The following is a 14,311-nucleotide window of genomic DNA, read 5'->3' as shown; positions in this document are numbered from 1 at the left end:
GTGTCAGGCTCCATCTGCTCCATCCTGAATCCTGCTGTGATGCTCTCGTGACAGCATCCATATCTCCTGGAGGGCTCTCAGTGCTGCCTCAAGTGCTGGTGGTTCTTCTGTAAGCCAGCCTGCAGAGCTGTGGTGCTCCCATGCACATTTGATTGACAAAGATGTGGTCCAGTCCTTCAGATCTAGGATGCAAGTCGTGAATGCCCATAATTTGTATTTGCTTTGTTAATTCCTTGTGTAATCCTACAGATAATGCAGAGACCTGACTTGCTGTCTACAGGGGGAGAGGAAATCACAGCTCTCAAAGGGTGGTGTCAGGATTCATGGCATAGTTGCCAAAAAGATGCAACATGGCATGGTGAAATATGCTCGTGCTAGGCTGAAACTTGCTCAGGTTCTTTGAGGATGAGCCAGATGAGTCTTCCCTTAAATAAAATATCTCCAGGCGAAGCCAATGAGATCCTACCCGAGGAGCACCTGCGGGGCCAGGCCCGTGTGTACTCGAAGCCATTTGAAAATGCATGGCAAAGCCGGCCAGCTTGTAAATGCAATTATTAGTTTATATACACAGAAAATCCCTCCTGTTCCTTGCACAGCCCTGAAGCCAGAGCTTCAGTGGGGAGTGCGTACAGGTATGGGAAGGCAGCATAGCCCAGAGGTACCTGACCTGGGTGAAAGGCTCTGTCTGCCTCGTCAGCTGGAAGCAGAAAGAGCTGCATGTATTTAAAGCAAAGCTCTACTTTAAAAATTAATGATCTGCAAGGGAGAGAGGAGAAACTGCTTCTCTGTAATGCAGAAAAAGGCCCTGATGACCAGAGCCTGGGTCCCTTTCCAGATGATGTCATCATCAGTCTAAATAATAAATTTTTAATGATGTGGAAAAAAGAGGAGGAGGAAATAAAAGAGGGACCTGTGTTCCAATGAGAAGCAAAAGGAGCTGGTGGCAACAGGGTCTGAGGAAAATACATGCTTGGGTGAGGTTTCTGCCCTGTGTAATTAGATTATCCCAAGTGTGGGAGTGTGCTGCAAAAGGCACATTGAAATGCCAGTAATGGACTGCTCTGTGCCTTCCTCTGCCACACAGCTGTGTAGGGTGGAAAATTGGGGTGCTGGGATACAGGAGGCAGAGGGGGCATTCTCTAAAGGGGGTGGTTAATAATAGGCAGTTAGGATTAGAAGGGAAAGGGTGGGCTCTCAGCAGCCCAGAGACTGGAGGATATTTTCCCCTCATAAATAACAGGCCATGACAAATGTATTTCAGCTCCGTGTTTGGTTGAGACATGCGTGTGGTGTATTACCCATGGAGTGCTCACCCTGGCTGTGTAATGCAGCTGAAATGAATAGCAATAGGTCCATGTTTAAATGCACTCAGTTTTATTTCATAGGAGCCCCCCTCTAGAAATGTGTTGCCTGTTACTGTGTGTTGTGAGGGTGAGGAGGGCCCAGGTAGAGCTGGGTAGGGACCAGCATGGGCTGAATGATTTTGTTTCTTCACCGGGACTTTGGGCATTCTCTGTGAGATTCCAGGATGAATTTCCACCAAAACCCCCCTCAAACAACCCAAACCTTACTTAACAGTGGAATTGTGTAGGACATCATACTGTACCTGATGTCATTATAAGCTGTATGTTAAGTCACCTGGCTTCCAGATCAGATTCAGTGCTTGAGCTCCAGTGCACTGTGCATTGGTGTAAGGATGACCCTCTCCATGAAGAACTTTCTGAGCTAAGGAGACAAGACGGCAGCAATTCCAACCTGGCAGCCTAGGGGGCTTGGGTGGCCAAAAGCAGCAAAATATTCATGTCAAACCTATGGACCAAAACTGTGTTTCTTGAGTCTCAATCTTGTAATTTCTTGACTAAATGTACTAACCCAAATCACCGTTTTCATGGACCTCAGCTACCTGAGCATCAGGCCCTGAAAGGTACAGATGTGTTTCCTGAAGTTTGGGGTTTATAATGGGAAATATCTGTGGTTTTAATACCCAAATCTACACCTTTTCAACCTGTGAGGGACAGATTTATGTCATGTTTCATAGTGGGCTGATTCTAATACCTTTGTTGTGAGACAGATTTACTGGCGGTGTCCAGACTGATTTGCTGTAGACGTCAATACCTCAGCCTGCCCGTGCCTTAAGGAAGAAATGCTTGGATGTTTAGTGCTGGAAATGTTTTATTCTTGCTCTGCTATACAAACCTTGTGTGGCCTTTCAAAAACAACCTCTATTATGCCCCACTTTCTCATAAGTTGAATAGGGATAACAGTGCTTCTGAGAGTGGAGTAAATAAAGCTGGTGAAATAAGGAAGCTTCTGACCAGGAAAAGATAAGTCTGTGCTAGGCCTTATTATTTTGTTTAGAAGAATTCCTTCCTTCTTGCTGTTTTCATTGCTTCCTACATAGTCATTTTAATCCTTCCCGTTTTCATGGTATCATAGAATGAGAGGTTGAAAGGGACCTCGAGGATCACCTGGTCCAACCTTTCTTGGACTAGATGTCCCAGCACCCTGCTGCATCTTACAAGTGTCCAACATTTAGGAATCCACCATTTCTGTGTGAGGTCATTCCAATGGCTGACTGATCTCACTGGGAAAAATATTTCCCTATGTGTCCAATGAGACTCTCCCCACAAGTAACTTGTGTCTACCATCCTTCATTCTTCCCATATGACTCCATGTAAAAAGGCAGTCTCCATCTGTCTTTGTCTCCACCATACTTTAAACACTGATGTACTTTTTTTCTGGTGCACAAAATCACACCCTTCAGCTTCCTGGGTCATTTGGTGTCTTTCCATTTTACTGCTTCCATTCCCTTAGCAGGGAAAAAGGCACCTTGGAAAGTATTGGTTTGGTTTGAGGGTGACAGTCACAGTCCCAGAGGAGATGCTGAAGTCAGCAAATTTGACATGTCTTTCTGCAGTTACCTGGTGGTGATGCAGAGGCACACAACAAATCTTGACTCTTGACTGTCAAGTACTTTTACCTGCTCTGGGTCCCCTGTGAGAATTGCTGATGCTGCTGCACTCACAGATGGGTTTCTCTTTTCTGCTGGCCAGTCAGGAGAGGACCAAACAAGACTAAAATCCTCATCTCACTGATACATCCTTTGTATTCACATCTGTCTTCCAGCACTGTAAATTATACACTGAGTTTTGTGCTGGGTTAAAGTCACTGTCATCCGTCTGAGACTGCTACAGTCTAAACTACAACTCACATTTCACTGGTCTAATGCAGACACTTACAGACCTCTGTGTGCTGTGTTGTTATATTGCCTGTTTTGGCTGTTCTTTATGAGTGAAGAGCATAGAGGGTAAACATGTGTCTGTCTCTGCAGGGTGACAGGGTCACTTGATGAACAAGATGAGCAGTTTGGACAGAGAAAGGACACCAAGTCGACAGTGAAAACTCCTAATACAAACTGACCCTCTGTGATGGAAACAATGCTGGTGAGAGGACTGGAGTCTCCTCACTGTTCCTTGCGTGTGTTGCACCGGCTGCAGCGGAGTTTTCTTGCCAGCATACTGGATGCAGACAGGGGAGCAAAAGCGATGGAGTTGCCAGGGGCTGTCTGGATGGGATGCATGTGCAGAGGAAGCAGACCCATCACGCCAGCTACTTGGCAGTGGAGGACCCCGTCTGCAGAAACCAGGCCTCCTCTGAAATGTGAGTTATACCATTTCTCAATACTGAAATGACTGGGAGGCCAGTGATTCATTCTGGGTTAATGTAAAGGTACCAGAGGGGCTAATATAAAGGAAGAAAACTGATACTGGCTTTGCAGTGGTTGTGGTGCAGAAATGTGTACAAATGTTTCCCAGGGAAAGAATGGAGTAGTCTGATGCAATATTAAAAACCAAAAAATACCCACCCAACAACAAACAAACAGCCATAGGGATGTAGGGACTGGAAACAACATTTGGATATCTGTAAACCAGCCCAGAGTGTACAGGTATTTGCTTACTGCTATAACATTTCACTGCATGGAAAGGAAAGGGCCCTTGTGAGGTGGTGGAAATTGTATGTGAAAGGTTTGCTTGGATTGTAGCGCTGTGATTATTGTGTTGAAAACACTTTGGTGTGTATCCATGGGAGTTACATGAGGGGCAGACTTTGACCCTTTGGAATAAATACTCTGGGGAAATTAAAACTAGCTATAAAAGCTATATATAGTTGAAAAGGCTATGGTAATGTTTTATATGGTATGAGCCATGTTCTATTCTTTACAGAAACCCCTATCTGTAAAAAAGCAATTATAAGTGCTTCCCTGAAAAAAAAGGCAATTGAAGGCAGTGAATGAACTGCAGGAATTGTACAGCTTCCAGAAAATGGTGGTAGTGAAGCATTTGTGGGATCCATAAAGTCACCATAAATTCCTAACTGAATATGGATTCACTCTCCAACTCTAAAACCACAAGATTTATTTCCTGCTGGCAGGGGAGGTGATGTTGGCGGAGCTGGATGCGCCTGGAGCTTGCCAGCAGGTGGTGAAAGCACCAGTACCTTCCCCAGTGGGTCATGTTCCCACCAGCACCTTCATCAGCCATGTTCTCTCAAGGTGAAAAGACAGAAGTGGGGTTGTTTCTTTGTTGAAGGCCTGTATGTGCTTTCAGCACATGTAATTGTATCTGGATAGGAAGTTTACCAGCACGCAACATGTCCTGTTGGAAAAGAAGGATAAGGTAGTGGGTACACTACTGGTTTCACTCAGGAAGATCTAGTTTTGGCTCAAGCACTGACTTTGAAGTCGCACGAGCTCTGTGTGTGTGGTGGGGATGCTGCTGGAGATACACGTGTTTTGTGGTACAGACCTAAACAATGTGGTCAAAGCTCTTTTGTTTCCGTGACAGTCGTTCCCCAGACTGCAGATGTTTCATGGACACGAGCTTGTAGGAGGTGTTGCTGGGGATGGTAGAGGGATTTGTTGGGTATTATTCCTTCTGTGCATATTCCCATTAATCTGTTCCTATGGGCCCTGGTTCCAGTGCAGTTCGCCTTCAATCACCTTCTTTTATCCATGCTGTGTTTCTGCTGCCTAACATAAGGAGGACACCACCTCCAGCAGCCAAAATTTATAGTCACTGATTGCCTGCAAGAGTGATGGAAATACACATATTAATGTGGATTTGGGGTGGGAAAACAGAAAGATAAATCACAACTTCAGGTGGGATGGAGTAAGACAGGGAGATCTGGACCAACAGCTGCTATACAAGGAAGTAGAAGTGCGTGGCTGCAGAAATGTGTAGTTATTTGACTATGTCTCCTTCCAAAGTCATCTGCATGGCTTCGTAAATGTGATTGCATTCGTTTAGTGTATCTTCATGAGTCTTTTTACAACCACAGGAGCTAGGAATGCCTTTGGTTGTTCTTGCTGTTTGAAATGAAAGCTGATGTTCTGCAGCACAAGTCAGCAGGAAGTGGGGGGGAGGTGGTTTATTGGCTGTTTTGGTGGGGCCTGGAGAATAATTCTGCCTTTCTCCTGCCTTTTGTCTATTCAGACTGTAAATTCGTTGAAGCAAGGAGTGCTTTCTACTGTATGTCTTTATAGCATTTACTGCGATGGATCTGAGCTCTCTGCTACATCCCTTAAGGCTTAACAAATTAGAAATTAGGGTAATGGTATAATACATGTTAAATGGTTGGGGAGGATGGTTTATTTACATGAATTATCACCCTAAAAAAAAATGCAAACAAAAAAATACAACAGAAAAAGTCCTGAAATGCCCTGGGAATTTTAGCTTTGTGGCAGAAACTGCATTACAGAATGGTGTTAAGAAGACAGGGCAGTCATACAGTGGTTGTACCCTGTTTTGATGGAGACAGTATGCGATGGTTTCTTATACAGCCTCCTTGTACCTAAAGGGGCTGCAGGAAACCTGGAGAGGGGCTTTGGACAAGCCTGTAGGGACAGGCCAAGGGGAATGGCTTGAACCTGCCCGAGGGGAGCCTGAGATGAGCTCTTAGGCAGAAGCTCTTCCCTGTGAGGGTGCTGAGGCGCTGGCACAGGGTGCCCAGAGAAGCTGTGGCTGCCCTTTCCCTGGCAGAGTTCAAGGCCAGGTTGGACACAGGGGTTGGAACAAGCTGCTCCAGTGGAAGGTGTCCCTGCCTGTGGCAGGAGTTGGAACTGGATGAGGTTTAATCCCTTTCAACCCAGACTGGTCTGGTATTCTATGATGGCTTCAGACTTCCTGTACCCAAAACCTCTCTAAGCTGAGTTTGCTGCTAGCAGTGGGAAATTACTCCCGGTAATTCCTTTCCACAGATGTCAGTGATAACTTTGTGTTGCACAATGCCTTGGGCAGAGCTTCAACACCCAGGGATATATCCTGGAAAGATAAAATAATTTCTCTCTCCTTCAGCTCCTGCACAGAGGGATCTTCAACATGTTCCCTGTCTGTTTTGTTAAGAGAAAATGTCGTTTAGCTGGACAGATATAACAGTGTAACAGAGCTGCAGCAAGCCAGATGTGGGGCCATGCTGGTGTAGGATTTGTCTTTCCTTCATTATGTGTGCAAGTAAGACCACAAATAGTAAGACCTTGGGATCCAGGCTGTTGTGCATGTGTGAGCTCAGGAAAGACGTGTAGAATGGTGAGATTCCTCAGAAATCCAAAAATTTGCTCATCTATATTAGTGAAAAATTGTAATCTTATTCCCACTCAGTTTCTGCTGAATCCAAGCCCTCGCCAGTATCTCATTCTGCTGCAAACCCACAGCCCATCATCTGCCTCCTTTTAGGTATTTACCTGTGGTTCTATCCATAGTTCAAGCTGATAGAAAGCTGGTCTCTAGCTCTTGTTCTTAGTGTACTAGCAGCAGAACTCTCTATTGCTCGGATACCAGAAGCCTTCATCAAAGCCAGTGGCCAGTCTATCTGTCAGTCAGTGCTGCTCTGCCTGCTCTGGGGTGACCTGCCAGCTGTATTGTCAGGTCAGCTGGAGACATCATGCTTCAGGCTTTGCAGTCTGAAGCAGCCCTGAGGCTGGCAAATTTTACTACCACCTATTTACATATTTACTACAAACCTGTTTGCAGGTTGCTCAGTGCAGGGATGTGGCGCACATTCCGCACTTGATAGTTCTTGGAGGCCAGAATACCCCAGCTGTATTCTAGCACTGTTTGAGTCAAACATTTGAATACCTGTCTCTCTGAAGCACCCGCTTCTGTGATAGATCACCCTTGTTTTTCCACGTTCAGAGCAGACAGCACAGCTCAGACACACCAGAGAGCCTTGTTCCAAACTTAGAGCAGTGTAAGAGAGCCAAGCTGAGGCCAGTGGTCTGTCAGCAGCTAGTCCAGCTCAGGAGGAGGCAGGAACAGGATTTGCTGTCAGCTTCGTGCCAGTGACAGCACCACGATGTTTCTTGCTCTAGATTAATGTGGGAGAAGGTCCTTGCCGACAACCCCTGCAAAACAGTTCAGCTTCAAGTGGAATTACAGTGGTCCTTTCAGATAAGTATATTTTTGCCAGCTGATCCCCAACAGCACTCCCAGTGGTGGGGAAAGCTGAAACTATTACTGTAAATACAAAAGGGAAGACATACTTGGCATCCCTTTACATTTGAGCTGGCTCAGAAGAACGTCTGCGTAGCTGTTCTACTGCCAAGATGGATTGTAGTCAGATAGTACACATTGCAAAGGAACCAGAGCACACACTGAGATCTGTTGGGGTTTTTTTAACAATAGTTTATTTGTGTTTCAAAGGGATAGTTACAGGAATCCAGATCAATATGCTTGTCCAGAACTGTGCCTTCCTATTTTAGGGCCTGGATGAATAGGAGGTTACTTGAGTTCACATGCATATTGAGGGATCGGGGCCGGCGGTATTGCAGCCTCTCAGGCTTGTTACTTTTCCTTTTGAAAATGAACGTGAAAGAGCTGCAGGACTGAAGTTGCCATTGTCCTGGTTCGGGGAGGTTTATTTTTCCCCAACAAAGTCCATGTGGCGTTGCCCGTTGTGAGGCTCTTTATGGACGATGAGGTCGTGTCTCAAAAGGAGAAGGGAGCATTTTCTATCCAAGGTGTTTAAATAGACTTTGGTTGAACCATTTTAGATGCGTATCTCGAGAACGTTAAGGTTTGGACCGAATCAAACCCTTCTGAACGGGAAGGAAGATTGTGTCTTTCAGTTAAATGTTCTGATTTTCTAAATGGAAGATTATAAAAGTGCAACTTTGCTTTGATAAAGTATGGTCAGCGTTTCCCAATCCGCAGTGTGGAAATCACCTGCATATTTTCATGGTCTTATGTTGGGACCAGAAAAAGTTGGATTTGGTTGCATGGGACCAAAAAAAAAGGACATCTGGTTGTTTCTCTTTGTGACATCTTCTGAAATGCTCTTTCAGACAGTAAGTGCTCAAGAATAAGACTTGTAATTGCTTAGAAAATCTTGGTTGATTACCTGTTTTTTTCTCTGTTGATCTTTGTATTTTTAAGGCACACAGGCAAAACAGGAGTTTGAATAGACATGGGTACTTAGATGCTTAGGGTAAGAGTAAGATCTTTTCCTCTATAGAATTTTAAGCCCTGATTTATAGCAAGTGATAGACTTCTGAAAGCTTTGAACAAGCGTGTACCACTGCAGCACTTGGACTTTGAGGGCAAAATTGTCCATTACTTGAGCATTTACGGTATCCAGCTGATGATGGATTGTGCTGCTCATGCTTTGAATGGTGCCACTGCATTTTTTGTGGAGTGTAGACTCAACAAAGTATATCAGCAGACAGATCCAGTTTCTTCTGAGTTTCAACCTATGACAACTCTCTCAACACACACTGGTCTCCGTTGATCCAAGGGGCTATCTTGACAGGCGCGTTCCAGAGCAGCAGTGCTTCAGAGTTCAGATTCCGGTGTCATCTGGCACATTTCTGATGTCTCTGGCTTTAGTGATGACATCCTGTTACATGAAGAATTTTGGCTGGTGCATGGTGTTCTCCTTTGAGCTGTTTCGCATAGCTGAGGAAGACACCATCCTGGCTGCGTCAGTGTAATTTGCAGCAGTGTGTCTGGTCTTTGCTGAGAGAAGGGCTTCTTTCATCTTGGCTTATTTTTATCCCTCTTTTTATTCCTTCCACCATGTGTTTGTGCAGTCGCCCAGCGCGGAAGGTGGGGAAGTCACTGATGGTGGCACTGTTGGAGGAGCAATAAGCACAACCGCTATCCCAGTGTAAGGCAAGAGAAAGAGTTGTGGTTCAGCATGGGTTTCACAGCCCTTGCTCTTAGTCACGTTAGAAGGTATATGATCTGGAAGGTTCTGAACAGGATGTGGGACATCATCTGTTTGCCACTGATTTAGTTAGTTTGTTTTTGCCTGAGCTGATGCGATGGGGGAAGACTCCTCCTGGACACCCCAGCATTACAAGGGGAAGAAATGGGTTTTACAGCCTTTCAGGCAAGATTTCCACAAATGCAGGAATTAGGAGCCAGGCATAACTGTGGGGGATGTTTTGAGAGCAGAGCTTTTCCCAGACCCAGGCCCCTTTAAAGCATGTATCTGGCCCCACAGAATGAGGGGACTGGTCCGCCACTGCTGTGATGAGAGGGACTATGAGAGTACAGTCCAGAAGACGTTTGCACAATCCTTCCTGGCCCTGGCTAGGACTTGAAGTCCCTTGTTGTCCTGAGCACAGTAGAAGACTCTGCACACTGACTTTGCTTTGCAGATAACTGGCTGGGAATGGATTTCTTCAGGGCTTACACTCCACCTCCACCCACACTTGCATTCCCAGAGTCACCAAAGAAAGTTTAAAAATATTCTGCCAAATGTTTGCTCAGTTAATTTTTGAAGCCTTTTTTCTGTTTAACCCCTGTTTTGATTCTTGATTTTGTTTTGTCTGTCATCCCTTCAGAAAGATTTCCCTTCTGGGAGATGATCCATAGGAGCTGGATATGTAGGAGACTCATACAGAGACTGCCTTAGCAGTAGTCACCTTGCAAGTACTCCCATGCAATGTTTTTCTCTGCACACATTGGTGATTTGGGAGTTTTATTTAGCACTGTTTGATGGAAATCGAATCAGGGCTGGATTTTAACGTCTCTTGTAGAGAGGGAATGCACGGCACAGACTGCATTGCAGGGGAAAACACCCAGCACATCATGTGCCTGCTTGCTCCAGGTTCTTCACTTGGTTCTTATGTTGCTCGAGTCAAGGGACCAACCTCTGTTTGCCTCTGTTGAAGAGTAAAGTCACTCAGCCCCAGTCGGGGGTGACTGAAAGTCAGAGGAGTTCTTGTTTTGGCATAGCAAGACTTACGCTTTGTACAGCTTTTGGAAGAAACAGTGGGCTTCCATGTTTATCATCTCTGCAGCATGATGCCATGAAATCCATGTGTCAAGTCTGACTACACTGCCAGTTGAAGAGTAGAAGAATGGAGGGTACAGCTTCCAGTGCAGCCCAAGTCACTTAATCAACGCCCCACCTTCAGGGGCCGAGAAACTTGGGACAAGCTTTTAGGTCAGGCTGGATGGAGCCTTGAGCAACCCGGTGTAGTAGAAAGTGTCCCTGCTCATGGCAGGGGGTTGGAACTGTATGAGCTTTAAGGTTCCTGTGAGGTCCCTTTCAACCCTAAGTATTCTATGATTTCAGCTCCCGTTAGCTCTTGGATGTAGAGGATCACAGTCTGTCCCAGCAGTGGTCCCCCACCACCAGAGTGGTGGAAATACAATAACTTTGATGTACAGTCAGCATTTCTCTTAGGAAGTTTATAACCTGTTCATTTATCAAGAATTTCAATGTGTGCACGGCTGGAGAGGAATCAAAGCAACAGATTTATTCCTTCAGGAGGTGGGTTAATCCTGTTTCAGCAGTTCCTGGGGCAGGGGTGGATACAGGAGAGCTGTTTCTGTACATCCAAAGCAGCAGCACACTGTGAGGTGCATTCAGAGGAGTTTCACCTCAGCACGCGTAGCTTCCTTAGCAGTTCTGCTCTTCAGCATCCCAGGAGAACCCCCAAACAAATTACCAATTACACTTTGTGCTTTAATTAAACAGAAAGGTGGGCATGTGCTCCAGCGGCGCTGTGAGCCACAGCGTTAAATAATGTTTTCAGTGAGTCAGTGAATTGGGGTACTGCTTGCTGCTTTTCTGCACGTTGGTGATTCCTGTGGGAAAGGTGGGCTTGGTGTTCTCCTAACCTGCTCCAAGAGAGGTTTTGAGTCTTGGGGATGGTGTGAAGAGCCTTGAGTATCTGTTGAAGTCAGAGGGAGCCCCATGCTGTTACGGGTTTGCTAGGAGATGCTCAGAATCCTACAGCATCTGAGTCCTGTGTGTAAGACCTGATATTAAAGCAAGGAGCGTATCCAAGATTTGTGCCACAGAGGGAAGCATTGGCAACATGACAGGAGCCCAAAGGTTGTGCTTCATTTGCATATGTATTTGCATAATTGCAAATGCATGAGATGCACGTTAATAATCACTCTTGCATCTTTATCATTCTCAATGAGTACAGAGACAATTTCTTGCTCTCTGAGTTCATCAGCAATAAAAACCTGCAGTGTCCTCATTCCGTAATCTTTGGGAATTAGGGACACCTTGGGAGGGATGTGGGTTTTCATTTGCTTGGATGTGCCTGCCCTTAAATCTGTAATTGATAAAATTTAACTCTGGACTAGTTCTAGGCAAGAGAAATTACCTGAAGGGAAAAGTTCTTTGACACTTTTGTACTGGTGGGGATACTAGGAGGACCTAGAAAAGCTGGCATTTGGATCCCATTGAATTTCACTGGACATTCAACTGCCTCTTTCTCTGTCCAAAGCCTCAGCAAGACCCTATGGGGCATGACCAAGGATGAGTGCAGTTCTGTTTGTGTGTTCTGTGTAAGGTCTTAGTGGGACTGACTTAGTGTGGTGTGTCAGATGAAGCTGGTTGCTCTAGATGTACAGTCAGATATTGTCCCTGCCACAAAGACTACTTCTCAAGTAGGCAGAACATAAAAGGTCTGGAAGACAGAATGCAGAATCACAGAGGTTTGCACATCAAAAAAAAAGACCAGCTTGTCTTTTTGTACCCTTATCAGCTAAAATTCTCTCATTCTCAAGCTTGTATTTGTTTTCCGGAGTCATTCCTTCTGACACCATTATGATGGCATTATTTAATCACTGAAAATTGCAGTGGTTTTAGGATGGACAGTGATGAGATTTCTGCAAGTGATTAAGGGATGCAGCTGTCTGTTGCAGGAGGAACCTGACTGTGATGGCCTTGATTTGATGGACCAGTGCTGTGTTCCAGCCTGGAAAGTCTGGGCTTTGCTCATGTTCTTCTTCAATGTTTTTGTTACAGTTGGCCTGAAAATGAGAACTCAATTCAACAGAAAACATTTTTTGACTTTCTAATGTTTGTTTTCATTTTTTCTCAGATTTAAAACTTCTAACATTTTTCAGGATGGGGGAGATGGAGGGATATGGTTACATCCATCCGAAACCATCACTGTCCAGTGGCTTGGACTGAGATGACTCAAATTCAGAGTCTTCTTTATTCAGGCTTTGAGTCAAATCTAGGTGGGTACCTCAGTCATGTTAGAGGACGTTCTGGAATAGATGATGAATCCCATCTTGATCTTCTTTTTAAACAATAGTGTGACTGAAACTCCACAGTGCTTGGGTCAACAAATCAGCATTTTCTCTAAAGCCAAATAAATATCAATAGGGATCATAGCTGTTGTTCCGTTGTCTTCTCTGCTGTATGTGAAGTAATTATGGAATATGACCGGAATTGGTAAAGACAGGATAAGATTATGTATTTTTGCTGCAGCATCTCAGTCTAATGTCTGTCTTGGGCTACTGGCTCTAGAGTTTTCTAAGTGGAAAAGGAAATCTTCATTAATTTGTCTAAGGAAAAAGGGGACAAGCTATTCACAAGCTTTGCTCTGTGTGCTGGAAGCTGTATGGCTTTGCAACAAGCGATACCATGTTCCAAGCACCTTTGCTTCATCAGCAGGATGGAATTGCCGCTGGTGATTCTGTTCTACTGTCCAGTTTCTCAGGGATCTGGGAAACTGCTGTGTTTTTCCGTAATTCCCTTTACACTTCTATTTCAGCTGTCTCCAAATGTTTCCAAACTTAACACACAGGAGGCTGAGCAGGCATCGATTGCTTTCTCTAAAGCAGAGATCTCATGTTTTTCTTCCATAGGATTTTGCTTTACCCTTCAAATAATGTCTGTGCCCTCAGAGTCATTGTGGCTTCTGCAACTCACTTTGAAATTGTATTGATCATGTAATTAAAGTGTCTTCTGACCGCCTCAGGAATCTATCAAGATTGAGACCTAGACTTTCTCAGCTGGTTTCTGAAACCTCAATCTGTCCTTCATTTTAATCTGAACTCCCAATGTGATTCTTGCAGTTACTGACAGATGTTGCAAAACTGTCTTCAGCTGCGAGGGTTTTAGTCAACTAAAAGACTCGTAAGTCCTGCACTCTGTTAATTCCAGTCTTGTGTTGCAACTGTCTCATTTTTAGTGGTAGTAAGTACCAAGGAGGACACAAGGAATTGCTGTGCAAACACATGGAAATAGGTTCCCTTGCCCTTTGATTTCCAGCAAAGCAACAGGAATGATTCTAGTAGTTTTTATTTAAACTGATGCATCTGATGGAAAGATTAATGCAATAATCACCATTCACTGTTCAAAACCATCACTTCTTCACTGTATGTTGGCTATGAATAATGACAAAGGTGCTTGCACAGAAAAAAAACACTTTGGAAAGATAAATGATGTGGATCATTTAGTTGATTGACTAAATTAAGTGCTACTACAGAGGGAGCCAATAAAAAGAAGCAAGACTGACAAAGCATTCAGTCCCTTTAAACTTCTGCAGTATCTTTCTCAGCTGCTACTTCAGAGCCCTTCAGAGCATTATCAATACCTCTAAAATATTGGGATAACTAATACAATTCCAGCTAAATTGTTTTGGGAAAGAAAGGGTTTTAAAAAGTTGTGTTAAGGAATTAAATACACGCTAGTAACAAAAGGAGTCAAGTCAGGAGTGAATGTGAGTACACTCTGGCAGAGAGCTTCCCAACTGAGGAATATAATGCAAAAAGCCTATTGGCCAAAAAGTTTTTGTCCAAGACTTCCAAAGTCCAACATACTACCTATAATCATGTCCAATTGCTTACTGGTCCAAAAGCCAATTTTTCAACTCAATTCCGGCTGAAATTAGAAACCCATGTAGAGATCTCAGATCGGTGCAAAAAGCCTGTTATCGTGCATGCCAGAGATCATTCCTGCTGCAACATTCTGGACCAAGTGCAATTTCTTCTAATAAAAACATTTCTGGCAAAGCTGTACATTAAGAGTTAGTGTAATCGAATCTGGATGTGAG

This window comes from Melopsittacus undulatus, chromosome 11 (genome assembly GCF_012275295.1).
Source record: "Melopsittacus undulatus isolate bMelUnd1 chromosome 11, bMelUnd1.mat.Z, whole genome shotgun sequence".
NCBI lineage: Eukaryota > Metazoa > Chordata > Aves > Psittaciformes > Psittaculidae > Melopsittacus > Melopsittacus undulatus.
Note: the sequence above shows the minus strand (reverse complement) of the source record.